The following is a 14184-nucleotide window of genomic DNA, read 5'->3' as shown; positions in this document are numbered from 1 at the left end:
TACTGAAAGCCTGAAACTTCCACTTTCTCCTAGGTAGATAATATCTGCCTTATTATCTAGATTGTAAGCAGAAACCATTTCTACTTCTCAGCCATGGGAACTACAGCAAGGCGATAACAGAGCACACTGCTCAAAAGCTACAGAATACCCATTAATCATGATAACCTGTCATAAAATGGATACAGAAAATTGTTCACTTGACAAGGGCACTTTCTCAACTTATGACTGAAAGGCAGACATTTGACCCTTCAGCCATCAGAATAAGCAGTGTCTCATTCTTGTTATAAGTACTCAGAAATTATAAACATCTCAAGGTCACAATTAATCCACCTTGGGATGCAGGTAATGCATGTCATATAGTCTAACAAAATACTAGAAGACTGAACCTATAATTTACTGGGGCAGGGGAGGGAGTCATGTTGGTAGGCATTAAGAATCAATTTTTGAAGAAAATTAAAGCATTTATGTTTGCAAAATTGCTATGTCCAGTATGCTAGTTTAAAGCCAAGTTATGTTTAAGGGAGGTTTAAGTTTTGTTTAGGGCAGGTAAGGGTTCTCTGGTGGCTCAGATGGTAAAGAATCTGTCTGCAATGTGGGGACCCAGGTTCAATCCCTGGGTCAGGAAAATCCTCTGGGGATATCCTCTTCAGTATTCTTGCCTGGAGAATTCCATGGAGAGAGAAGCCTGGTAGGCTACAGACTACAGGGTTGCAAAGAGTTGGACACACCTCAGTAACTAACACTTAAACTTTTTCAAAGTAAAGAACTACACATTCAGGCAACAGCCCCATTACCTTTTGTTAAAAATAGAGATGTGGATGAAAACAGGGAATATGAAATGACTTGCATGAAGATATTTTTCTAAAATAGTATTCATAATGACACCAACCAGAATGGTCCCATAGTGAAATATGGAAAGGACTACTAACATAGACAGGAAAGCATCAGGACTGCAAAGGAGGCAAGGGTCCAGACATGCTCTCTGCCTTCCCACATTCAATTAGCTCTGCTGCTGCTGCTGCTGCTGCTGCTAAGTCGCTTAGCTCTAGGTAGGTTTAAGTATACTGGCAGTAATGGGCAGCCTGGCAGCTAGGGAGGAATGCTGGCCTGGTAGGTGATAAGCTCTGGGGGCAGGGGAGGTCTACATATTATCCATGAAATTCATCCATAATTAATAAACTAAAATCAGGTCCAAATCATCACATTTAAACTTTTGCATATGGATATACAAAGACTAAAGGGAATACATTTGCTAGACCAGGATGATGTTGGCTCAGATGGTAAAGGAACCATCTGCAATGCAGGAGACCCAGGTTCAGTCCGTGGGTTGGGAAGATCCCCTGGAGAAGGTAATGGCTACTCACTCCAGTATTCTTGCCTGGAGAGTTCCATGGACTTGGTAGAGGGACACTGGCGGGCTACAGTCCATGGGATTGCAAAGAACTGGACATGACTGAGCAACTAACACTAATGACAGTGGAATGATTTGTTTTTACTTAGATTTATTTCTATTTATCTTGTGGTGAAATGATTTGCTTTTATTTAAAGCACTATTATATAGCTAATGTTGTGCTTTATATAAGAAAAATAATCACCAGAAGATGCATATATATTTTCATTACAATTAGGTAAATAATACATGTGCATATGGATAAGGATTGAAACAGAATATGCAAAACTGAAATCTGCATTATAACGTAGATGAATTTATTTTAAAAGATTATTTTAATGACATTGTATTCATGGTTTTTAGAGTGAAAGAAAAAAAATTTCCCTTAAAAGCCCCTTCAGTTCAGTTCAGTTCAGTTCAGTAGCTCAGTCGTGTCCAACTCTTTGTGACCCCATGAATCGCACCACGCCAGGCCTCCAGTCCATCACCAACTCCCGGAGTTCACCCAGACTCACGTCCATCGAGTCAGTGATGCCATCCAGCCATCTCACCCTCTGTCGTCCCCTTCTCCTCCTGCCCCCAATCCCTCCAGCATCAGAGTCTTTTCCAATGAGTCAACTCTTCGCAACAGGTGGCCAAAGTATTGGAGTTTCAGCTTTAGCATCAGTCCTTCCAATGAACACCCAGGACTGGTCCCCTTTAGAATGGACTGGTTGGGTCTCCATGCAGTCCAAGGGACTCGCAAGAGTCTTCTCCAACACCACAGTTCAAAAGCATCTATTTTTTGGTGCTCAGCTTTCTTCACAGTCCAACTCTCACATCCATATATGACCACTGGAAAACCCATAGCCTTGACTAGACAGATCTTTGTTGGCAAAGTAATGTCTCTGCTTTTGAATATGTTATCTAGGTTGGTCATAACTTTCCTTCCAAAGAGTAAGCATCTTTTAATTTCATGGCTGCAGTCACCATCTGCAGTGATTTTGAAGCCCCCCAAAATAAAGTCTGACACTGTTTTCACTGTTTCCCAATCTATTTCCCATGAAGTGATGGGACCAGATGCCATGATCTTCAGTTTTCTGAATGTTGAGCTTTAAGCCAACTTACCTCCCCCCAAAGACTAAAATGATTCTATCATCTAATGTTTCTCAGTAAAATCATCCATGGAGATTCTTAGAAGCAACATTAAGTATACAACATTGTATATACTTAATGTATGAACAAGTATACATTAAGTATTACGTCTGGGAAATTAAACTTTCTAAGAAAATAAATACCCATTCTGTAAGACTGAAAGAGATGTTCAAAGCAAAGCAGAAAAGTGTAAAAATAAAAATCACCTAATTCACTGAGAATCTATATATTCTTCTACAGTTCCTTTCTATATCTTCAAAGAAAGCCCACAGTGAATTAAAAATAGCTAAGTTAGACAAATGTCAACACTTTAGTGATCACCACTGTAATGTTTCTGAAGTAACTGCATAAAATTAAGTAAGGATGTTCCACAAAATTTATGGTGTCCAGTACCACAAATCTGAAGTCAAAGGAAAAGTCATGAATGGAAACATTTTAAACAAGAAATTAGACATCTGGAAAGCATCAATACCAATAAAAATATGAAGGAGAAAGCAATCAACAGTGGAGCACCAATTCCCAAAGTCAATGAAAAAAGATACAAAATAACAGAAAAAATTCTAACAAATGCTTAGAGTTCAAAATGAAGTGAATTTTTAAAATATAAATATTTATTTTCCTAATTTTTCTCATTTTAATTTTGCCTAAATCCAACACCACAGAGGAAGACAAAACTTATCAGTTATCAAGTATGTAAAATGGGTTTAAACATATCAACCCGATTTTTTACCTGTCAGTTTCCCTTTGTATTAGAAAAATACAATCTACCTCTTCATTTCATAAGACATTATGTCAAAGAGACAAAAGATAACAAAGAAGATGAAGCAGAAATTGTTATTTGAAGGGACATATTACAGCTTTATGATGAAAGAAGAAAGGACTATATAGTAACAAGATTAAAGAATGAGTTGCCTAAGACATTTCTGTGAGAAATGTATAGTATTATAGAAAGAGTATAAACTTAACAAAGGTATAAGCTTTTTGAATTTTGAACTATAAACTCAGAAGGTTTCTGAGTGTTAACTGAGAAGTTTTCAAAATCACAAAATAAAACTGGTAGTTCAAAAACAAACTCTTAAAAGAATAAAAAAGATGACTAAGAGGAAATCAAGGTGGAAAACTGAGCCGCAAACCAAGACAACATCAAAAGTGTATTAATTGAGCATCTTACTTTTCTGTTATTCAAAGCACTATAAGATATATAAAATATTATTAATCAAGACTTTGATGATCCCTAAAATAGCTTTATCATTTTTCCATGTAAGATGGTAGACTAAGATAGATACCATTATTTATTCATTCAGTTAACATATACAGTGAATACATAAGACTCTGGGGCATACATCTAGCAGGCTACAAAGCCTACAGATTAGGAAGAAAGGTAAAATAATGTTTTGAATAAGATATATATATGTGTGTAAGATACATATGTATATAAGATATATTATACATATATATGAATAACAAGGTAGAGTGGTAAGTTCCTTAAAAGACAAAGGACAGGAAAATTCAAGTCCCCTGTGGGCCTCAAAGAACAGAGAACTTCTGCACTGCAGTTGATAAAAATAACTAGCAATTACAAATAATTACAAAAAAAAAAAAGTTCCAGAGGCTTCCCAAGTGGCTCAGTGGTAAAGGTGCACCTGCCAAGCAGGAAACACAGTTCAATGTGTTGGGAAGATTCCATGCAGAAGGAAATGGCAACCCACTGTAGTATTCTTGCCTGGGAAATCCCATGGGCAGAGAAGCCTGACGGGCTACAGTCCAAGGGGTCACACAGTTGGGTACAACCTAGTGACTAAACAACTACAACAAAAATTTTAAGGTGTGCATTTTTTAAGGTGTATATATTTTTAATGTGTATATATCACATATACACATAATATTTAACAAATAAAGGATACCATACTGTATTTCTCATGGAAATACGTCCTTTTTTCCCCTACCTCATCCCACTTGCCCTCTCTGTCCTCAAAACCATACATTTTCCTATGTCTCAAACATGTAGGCAAAAAAGAAGTTTGTCCTTGCTTGTTTTATAAAAATGGGATCTTGACAAAGTCTATCCTTGCATCTAGCTCCTTTCATTTAACAAAACACAGGGAAATCGCTAAAGGTGATGGCTCTTTCTCATGGATGCTATATATTCCAAGGCGTTGATATACTACAACTTATTCCACTAACTTCTCATCAGTGGGTATATAATTTGTTTCCTATTTTTACCATAACAACAATAATGCAAAACACAGATATACAAAGATATAGCCAGGAATATGCTAGAATAGTTAGAATTGGCTGGAGAGTTAAATTTTATAGGGATTTTGGGAGTAGTTGTGAAACATAGCTATAACTACATATTAAATTATATAAAATTAAAATTATTAAAAACAATAGTGATAATTAAACCTCATCACTTCCTATTTACTACATATGTGCTTTTGAGGTTATTTATACCTATATAACTGTACACTGGAAATACTAGGTAGTAGCATGTTAATTACAATATATCTCTTCCAAACTCTGCATTTAGTGATGTCACATAGAAAAGTAGTACTGAATTAAATGATTAATGAACTTTTTACAATAAACGACAAATTGCATCTTTTAAAAGTGCTAAAATAATTCACATTTGTACCAGAAATATAAGTACTCTATTCTATTAAAAGCTTTTCCAATTGGATAGAAGTAAAGAAGTAGCCGACTTTTACTTCATTTTCATTTCCCAGACTGTTAGTGAGCTTGAGAATCTTTACAAACTGGCCATTTGGATTTGCTCTTCTGTGAACTGCCAACATCCTGTAGCCATTTGCTATTGCTTTATCAGCATTATGGTCAATTTCTGAAAGCTCTTTGTATACTTTGTGTACTATTTTACATTTTCATTTCATATATTTTCCCCTGATCAATCATTAGGACACCAATATTAAGATTCAAAGGTGTATACACACACACACACACACACACACGTAGATATATAACAGTCAATCTATCTCTTTCCTCATTTGGTTCTAGTTTTCTTTTCTTTTAAAAAGCTTTCTGCTAATACTGAGGTGACAAATATAGTCACTGAAATTTTCTACTAAGTTTTTCTTAAGGTTTTTATAATGTTGAAAAAAATAAATTTTCCCACTTAACTACTTTATCCATTGATAAGTTGGTTTCTGAACTACTTCTAAAGTGAGCAGTAGTTCACAGCAGCACTACTTACAACAGTCAGGATGTGGAAGCAACCTAGATGTCCATCAACAGATAAACAGATAAAGAAGTTGTGGTACATATACACAATGGAAGCAAATGTGAGTCAGCTGAACTGAGGTGGATGAACTTAGAGCCTGTTCACAGAGTGAAGTAAGTCAGAAAAATAAATACCATATGTTAATGCATAATTAATGTGTGTAATCTAGAAAAATGGTACTGATGAATCTTCGCAGGCAACAAAAGTCCTTAATAGTCAAAGGGAGAGTTTTCCCAGTAGTCATGTACAGATGTGAGATTTGGACCATAAAGAAGCTGAGCACTGAAGAATTGATACTTTTAAATTGTGGTGCTGGAGAAGACTCTTGAGAGTCCCTTGGACTGCAAGGAGATCAAACCAGTCCATCCTAAAGGAAATCAACCTTGAATATTCATTGGAAGGACTGTTGCTGAAGCTGAAGCTCCAATACTGTGGCCACCTGATATGAAGAGCTGACTCACTTGAAAAGACCCTGATGCTGGGAAAAGACTGAACGCAAAAGGAGAAAGGGGCAGCAGAGAATGAGATGGTTCCACAGAATCAGTGACTCAGTGGACATGAATTTGACCAAACTCTGGGAGAAACTGGAACCTAGCACATTACAGTCCATGGAGTGGCGAAGAGTTAGACATGACTTAGCAACTGAACAACAACATCCAGAACAAATAACAAAGATGCAGACATAGAGAATGGAATTGTGGACACAGAGACAGGGAAGAAGAGGGCGGGAAGAATTGAGAAAGTAGCACTAACAGTATACACTACCATGTGTAAAAATACAAAGCTAGTTGTAGCCGTTGTTTAGTTACTAAGTTGTGTCCGACTCTTTTGCAACCCCATGGACCGCAGCCTGCCAGGCTCCTCCTGTCAGTGGGATTTCCCGGGGGTTCCACTATGTCCTTCTCCAGGGGCTCTTCCTGACCCAGGGATTGAACCAGTGTCTCCTGCATTAGCAGGAGGATTCTTTACCACTGAGCCATCAGGGAAGTCCGATACAGTTAATGGGAAGTTGCTATAATACACAGGGAGCCCAGCTCCATGTGCTGTGATGACCTAGAAGGGTGGGTGGGGGGTGAGAGGCAGGCTCAAGAGGGAGGGAATACATACACGTTGTTGTACGGCAGAAACCAACACAACCACTGTAAGGGAAATATCCTCCAATTAAAAAAAAAATGATTACATGTGGCACACTCCCCGAAATAAATAAATAAAGTAGTAAATTCTATTATTTTTAAAAAGATCAAATTGGTCCAATTTTTTTTTTTAGGTTACAAAATATTTGATAGAAAGAGCCATTTGTCCTAAATTATAAACAGAGAACATTTCAAATTATGGGATTTAAATAGACCATTTCCTCTTGAAATAATACAACTTAATTTTCAAAAGCTATAAAGAAACTCTATTATCTAATAATGTAGCATTTGGCCTACTTACATGCAAGATTTCAAACCCATCATGGACATACGATATTTAAAAGCAGCTTAGCAATAATGAGCTTCATGTGCAGTTACATTAATGTCTCTAAAACTCTCCATTACTTGAAATAACATATTGATTTTTTTTTAAAAGTAATGTATGTGGCACTCAATACTGCATACTGACAGAAAGTTAAAATGACTGAAAATGCACGACTGACTGAGCATCATTTATATATATTTTCAAGCAACTTTGAAATTTAAATTAAATCATTAACTTGAGATGATAATTTTTCATCTTACCATTTCCTTTTACTCCTCCACTGATAAAAACTAGAAGGTGCTACTATACAAAGGGCAGGTTATTCTAATAACATTCTCACCTTTGTATCCCTAATGTCAGTACTAGTAAGTTTTCAATCCAAATATTTATAGAATTGAACTAAGTGACCCACATGATTAGGGGAAGGCCTTCTTGAATTCTAGAGGCATTCTTACAGTACCTGTAAATACCTTAAGTACAGTTCTTCTTATGACATTTTATTTTCACTATTAGATTACTATGTTATACTACACTGGAAGCCAAACAAGAAACAGGGGCCATATCTGCTGCTGCTACTGCTGCTAAGTCGCTTCAGTCGTGTCCTACTCTGTGCGACCCCATAGACGGCAGCCCACCAGGCTCCCCCATCCCTGGGATTCTCCAGGCAAGAACACTGAGTACATAGTAAATGGTAGTGAGAGTTTGATAAGAAGGAGGGAAAACAGGAAGAGAAGATGACCAAAATAATTTTCCTGAAAAATGTGTTTTCAGAGAACTTTTGATGACTAGTTTACATTATTCTCATGGGCTACACTATTTCTTGGAACTATTCCATCCAACTTGGAATACACTATACATAACTCAGTATTTTGAGCATCTTCAAGATCACCAACATCACCTTGTAAAACAAAGAAACAAATTATTTTCTTTACTGTTCAGTTCCAGCATGCACAGAAATTTCAATGTGTCCCCAGCAGAGGAATGAATATATTATCACACCTCCATTCAGTGAAGAACCTTGAAAGAGCTTGATCTGTTTATAATATCACTAAAGATCAAAAAAACATGCTATGAAAAACTAATGTCATAGAACAAGACGGTATAACATATTCCCTGTTGCAAAAAGAAACTTGCATGTGTGATGTTTACAAATGTACACGCATATATATTTTTTAAATATTGTAAAGAATTTTTTAAAACCTTTAAGAATATGCACCAAAATGTTAAAAATGGTTAGTACTAGGCAGAGGACAGTGACTTTTACTCTACTTCTTAAGAATGTATTTATTTATCACTTGTACAATTTATGATAAGAAAGGGACATTTTGAATGCACACTATTGATACTCTGCATTGTGAAAGATACTTTATATACATTGTCCAATTTCATTATTCTCACAAAGGAATGAGGTTGGCATTAAATTGAAGCACAAAGCAGTTAGTAAAAGGCAGTCCAAATCTGAACACGGGGTTCTCTAAAGAGAAACTTTTTGTGTGCTCTTCATCCTTTACCATGAAACTTCATAAAAATGCTTGGCTACGAAGAGTTAAGAGCTCTTAATCGGTGTTTTCATTTTCTGCTTTAAACAACAGATTATTCCAAAATTAGATGTACATGTATATACACATACATGTACACTTTAACTTACATAACCCCAACTTATTATCACAGTTCATCTGAAACCTCAACTTTTTAAGTCTAAGTTTCTGCATGGAAAGTTGGGTAAGAAACATATTTTAAAGGTAAAATAGTAAATGGCAAATGTAAAATAACAGAACTTCATAAAAATAAAGTAAAATTTGCCTCTTCAATATATCCAAGTAAGATGTGAAAAGGCCATTCCACTGTTCCCACTTTATTTTTAATAAAAAGGTATTAAGTTCTTCCAGTGACCTTTAAGGAAGGAGCACAGCCTATAAAATCTATTTAAGGATATTAAATCTGGTTGATGTTTCAGGTGTTGACCTTATGAATACCAATCTCTCAATTAGCTATTTCATTTTCCTTTCTTATTTATAGTCTAGTAGAGTACCTCACCATAATATACCATGAATGTGTATGATTTCTGGGAGGTCAAACCTGTATTCCAACAGTTCTAATGTTTCTGAAAAGTTTCTGGAATTCCTTTTATGAAAAAAATGCATTCAGAAAAGGCACAGTTATTAAAATTTTTCAACAGTAGTTGTCTCATTCACTGTTATAACCCCAGTGACAACAGTGCCAGGACACAGTGAGCACTCAATAAATATTTACTGAACAAACAGAATTAATATCCTTTGATATCTAAAATATGCCGAGTTACTAGGAATCAGTTGCAATGAATAAGGTGATTCATTACAACAGATGAAGTAAAGTAAAACTCACTGGTCAATAACCTAAGCTGTGACCATAGAGTAATTCAATTTGTTCTATTCTTCTATTTTAATTTATTCTGTTCTATGATTCTATTGCTCATAAAGAAGGATCTCAACGAAAACATAAAAGGATATGATTTAAAACTGAACAAATGTATACAGCTTACAAGTGAGTCACTTTATAAAGTATAATACTTAAAACTGAACATATAAGATTTCTCAAGAGATACCTATCGTCATTATTTCATGCTTCTATTACAAGTAAAATTTTTCAATTCCAAGCCTCTAAGTCTTAAGTGATAGCATCTTAGATACATATGAATTGAATTATAGGGAGGGGATGAAGAACTTCACTATATACCATTCCCAAACTCCACAATATTTAATTTTATTAAGTCTTCTGTTATTATAGCAATAAAAATATATGTCATTAGGCATTTTGATGTGTCATATGTTATTCAAAGCAAGTCTTAACAGAAATAATAATTTCAAACTATTCAGAATTTGGAAAGATGGAAATGAACCATTTTCCTTAATTTCCACTTTGGTGAATCCTGATCTGCATTTTTTGTCTTGGCAGATATGAGCAATGCATTTAATATTAGTGTTACTACTACTAATTATAAATTGCCCTGATAATACTTCACAGGGGAAGTCTGAACAGAGGAAGTCTTGAATGTTAATTGAAAAAAATAACAAACTATAAATTAGCAAAGTAAGCTAACCATAATAATAAAAATATTCTAACCAGAAATAGAAAATTAGAAATACTTCTGACAGTATAGAGTTTGTCAACAATGAACGCTAGTTAATTTTCTTCTCAATTTTCTTCTCATCAAAATGCAGTAAAGTTTAGATCACTGGCTAAGTAAAAAAGGGCAGAGATATTTTTACCATTTTCTATACTATACCATCAGACTGGTAATTTGATCTAAAGCTGTCTTGAGAGTCTGTGTCAATAAACTGTCTTCTGTGAACACTCACATATAATAAAAACATAACTGATGAAAGGTTCTTGCATGGAATTCAATCACACTTTTTAGAAGCCAACTTTTATCAAGTGATATATGATCCTAAGATTCAATCAAGTAAAAAATGGGGTTTCCCAGCTCTCCATTGCCCTTCCTTCTCTTCCCCCTAGAGTGTAAGGAAGCTCCCGGAAAGAGACTGTCATAATACCTAGGAGGTTGTGGAAAGAACATGGGCTATGAAAACAGACAGACCTTGGCTACAGTCACAGCTATGTCCACAGCTTTCTACACTTGGGCACTCTCTGAGCCAGGTCTTCTCATCTGTAAAGTGGGGGGAAAATTACTTAACCTCATTGGACTGTTGTGAGAATAAATGAAATATGTGAGGTATAGCACTGGCATAGTGTATATTAACCACTTATTGTTTTCCCTTCTCCACTTTTAAACTTTTGAATCTCCTCCAGCACTTAGCATAGCATTAACCACAAAATTAGAAATCAAAGAATTTTAATTAGTTGGCTTTGTCAGGTTAATATTAGAATCCTCTTGATCAATGCAAGGATGGATGCCCCACAGAGTGATTTTAAATTTTCAACTTAAAATCAGTAATTAAGAAATGGCGAAAAGCTGAGTGAAATTTGAGCTGTGTGATATTAAAGTACCCTTGGACTGCTATACATAATTTAATGTCTATGTGCAGAAGCCATAGGAAACCAAGATTAACACTTTCTCTAACAATGCTGGAGGAAAGAGCATAACTGAGAGTGGAAGGGCAAAAGCTCCCCTGAAGTATGACCCTGTACTACACAGGAGTGATGCTAACAGGTCTTCAATAAAATTTCATAACCAAAACCAACAATTATTTCTGAAGCATGATTATTCAGTATTAACTTTAATTTCACTAACAACCTCCATGGCCAACTGTCAAACATCCCCCCAAAACATGCCATTTATATAGGGAGACAAAACAAATTCAAGACCCTTGGCAGCAGAATCAAATCTGTCATTAAGATGTGGGGCTGGCTCAAGATGGCAGAATAGAAGGATGTGCGCTCATTGCCTCCTGCAAGAGCACCAAAATCACAACTAGCTGTTGAACAACCATCCACAGAAGGATGCTAGAACCCATCCAAAAAAGACACTCTACATCCACAGACAAGTAAGAAGCAGCAATGATATAGGAGGAGAGGCAATTATGATAAAATCAAACCCCATACCTGCCACGTGGGCAACCCACAAACTGGAGAACAAAATATCAAAGAAGTTCTCCTACTGTGGTGAAGGTTCTAAGCCATATGTTAGGCTTCCCAGTTGGGGATGAGGAAACAGAGACCCCACTCTTGGAGGGCAAAAACAAAATTTCGTGTGCAGCAAGACCCAGGGGAAAGGAGCAGTGACCCCATAGAAGACTGAACCAGACCTGCCTGCTCATGTTGGAGGGTCTCTTGTGGAGGTGTTGGTCAGCAATGGCTTGCCATGGGGACAGGGGTACTGGCAGCAGCACTCCTGGAAGGTGCCCCTTGGCAAGGCCCTCTTAAAGGCTGCCATTAACACTACCATACAGCCCACAGGCCCCAGGGCTGGGTTGCCTCAGGCCAAACAAATTACTGGGAGGAAGCACAGTCCCACCCATCAGCAGATAACTGGATTCAAGTTTTACTGAGCAAGGCCCTGCCCAGAGCAAGACCCAGTTTTTCCCATTAGGAAGCTTACATAAGCATCTTAGTCTCATCCACTAGTGGGTAGATAGAAGAATAAAGAAGAACCACAACCCCATAGCTGCCAGACAGAAAAACCACAGAAAGTTGATCAGGATTAAAAAAGCAGAGGGTTATGGAGCAGATAAAGGGACAACATAAAACCCTCAAAAAACAACTAAATAAAGTAGATATAGGCAACCTTCCAAAAAAAGAATTCAGAAAAATGATAGTGAAGATGATCCAAGATCTAGGAAAAAGAATGGAGAAGACATAAAAAAACGTTTACCAAAGACCTAGAAGAACTAAAGAACAGAAATGAATATACTAGAAGGAATCAATAGGAGAATAACTGAGGCAGAAGGAGAGATAAGTGACCTGGAAGACAGAATGGTGGAAATCACTGCCACAGAACAGAGTATAGAAAAAAGAACGATAAAAACTGAAGACAGCATAAGAGACCTCTGGGACAACATTAAATGCATCAATATTCACATTATAGGGGTCTCAGAAGGAGAAGAGAAGGACCGAAGAAAATGTGTGAAGAGATAATAGCCGTAAACTTTCCTAACATGGGAAAGTGAAGTGAAGTCACTCAGTCGTGTCTGACTCTTCGTGACCCCATGGACTGTAGCCTACCAGGCTCCTCCCTCCATGGGATTCTCCAGGCAAGAGTACTGGAGTGGGTTGCCATTTCCTTCTCCAGGGGATCTTCCCGACCCAGGGATCAAACCCAGGTCGCCCTCATTCCAGGCAGATGCTTTAACCTCTAAGCCACCAGGGAAGCCCTCAACATGGGAAAGGAAAGAATCAACCAAATCCAGGAAATGCAGAGAGTCCCAGGCAGGATAAACCCAAGTAGGAACATACCAAGAAACACAGTAACCAAACTGATGAAGATTAAAGACAAGGATAAAATATTAAAAGCAACAAGGGAAAAACAACAATATACAAGGCAAACTCCTATAAGGTCACCAGCCGATTTCTCATTAGAAACTCTATAAGCCAAAACAGAATGGCACGATACATTTAAAGTGATGAAAAGGAAGAACCTACAACCAAGAATACTCTAATCAGCAAGACTCTTGTCCAGATTTGACAGAGAAATCAAAAGCTCCCAGACAAGCAAAAGTTAAGGGAATTTTAGCACCACCAAATCAGTTTTATAACAAATGCTAAAGGAATTTCTCTAGGCATAAAACATTAAGAGAAGGAAAAGAACTACACAAAATAAACCCCAAACAATTAAGGAAATGGTAATAGGATCATACATTTTGATAATTACCTTAAATGTAAATAGATTAAATGCACCAACCAAAAGACATATACTGGATGGATGGTTAGATGGTTAGATGGATGAAAACATGTGTTCAGTTTTCAGTTCCACTTACCACATGTGTTCAGTTCCACTTACCACATCATTTTTTGTAACCCCCAAATTGTATGTAATTATTTTTATATTGTTAGGTTAATCATGCTTCCATTATGGTTTGCAACTGCAATTATTATTTATTTTTTGTCTGAATATTGATTGTGAAAACTGATAAACACCTTTTGTTGTGACTATGTAACTATTATTTGCTTAATACCACTGTATTATGATTGGGCAACAGAAAATAACAGGATTCTATATCACTAAAACTACCATTTAATAGAAAAATCTGTAATCACTTTTAAAATCCAGAATATCAGAATTATCTTGGGATTTTCTGAAAAATATAAGTGCTTAGGTATTGCTTCTTTTTCTCCAAAGCTCCAGATGTGTTTCTAATGAGCAACCATGCTTAAAAACAACTGGATTATTTATATGATGATATTTTACTTTTATCTAGTTTCTTTCAAATGGGAAGTGCTCCCATTTCATGTAGTTTGTTTTCCCATTTCTCTATCTCTTTTTTGGTTGTTTTTTTTAAGCCTTTATCAAGCTTCTGTATATATAAATATT

General features: G+C 36.4%; 1 protein-coding gene across 1 annotated transcript in view; it reads right to left on the bottom strand.

The window, feature by feature from the left end:
• PHKB (phosphorylase kinase regulatory subunit beta) overlaps window positions 1–14184 on the bottom strand; it is a 227041-nt gene that overhangs the window by 193237 nt on the left and 19620 nt on the right. The gene's annotated exons all lie outside the window — the stretch shown is intronic.

The sequence above is a fragment of the Bos taurus genome, chromosome 18, assembly GCF_002263795.3.
Source record: "Bos taurus isolate L1 Dominette 01449 registration number 42190680 breed Hereford chromosome 18, ARS-UCD2.0, whole genome shotgun sequence".
Taxonomy (NCBI): domain Eukaryota; kingdom Metazoa; phylum Chordata; class Mammalia; order Artiodactyla; family Bovidae; genus Bos; species Bos taurus.
This window is presented reverse-complemented; position numbering and strand designations above follow the sequence as displayed.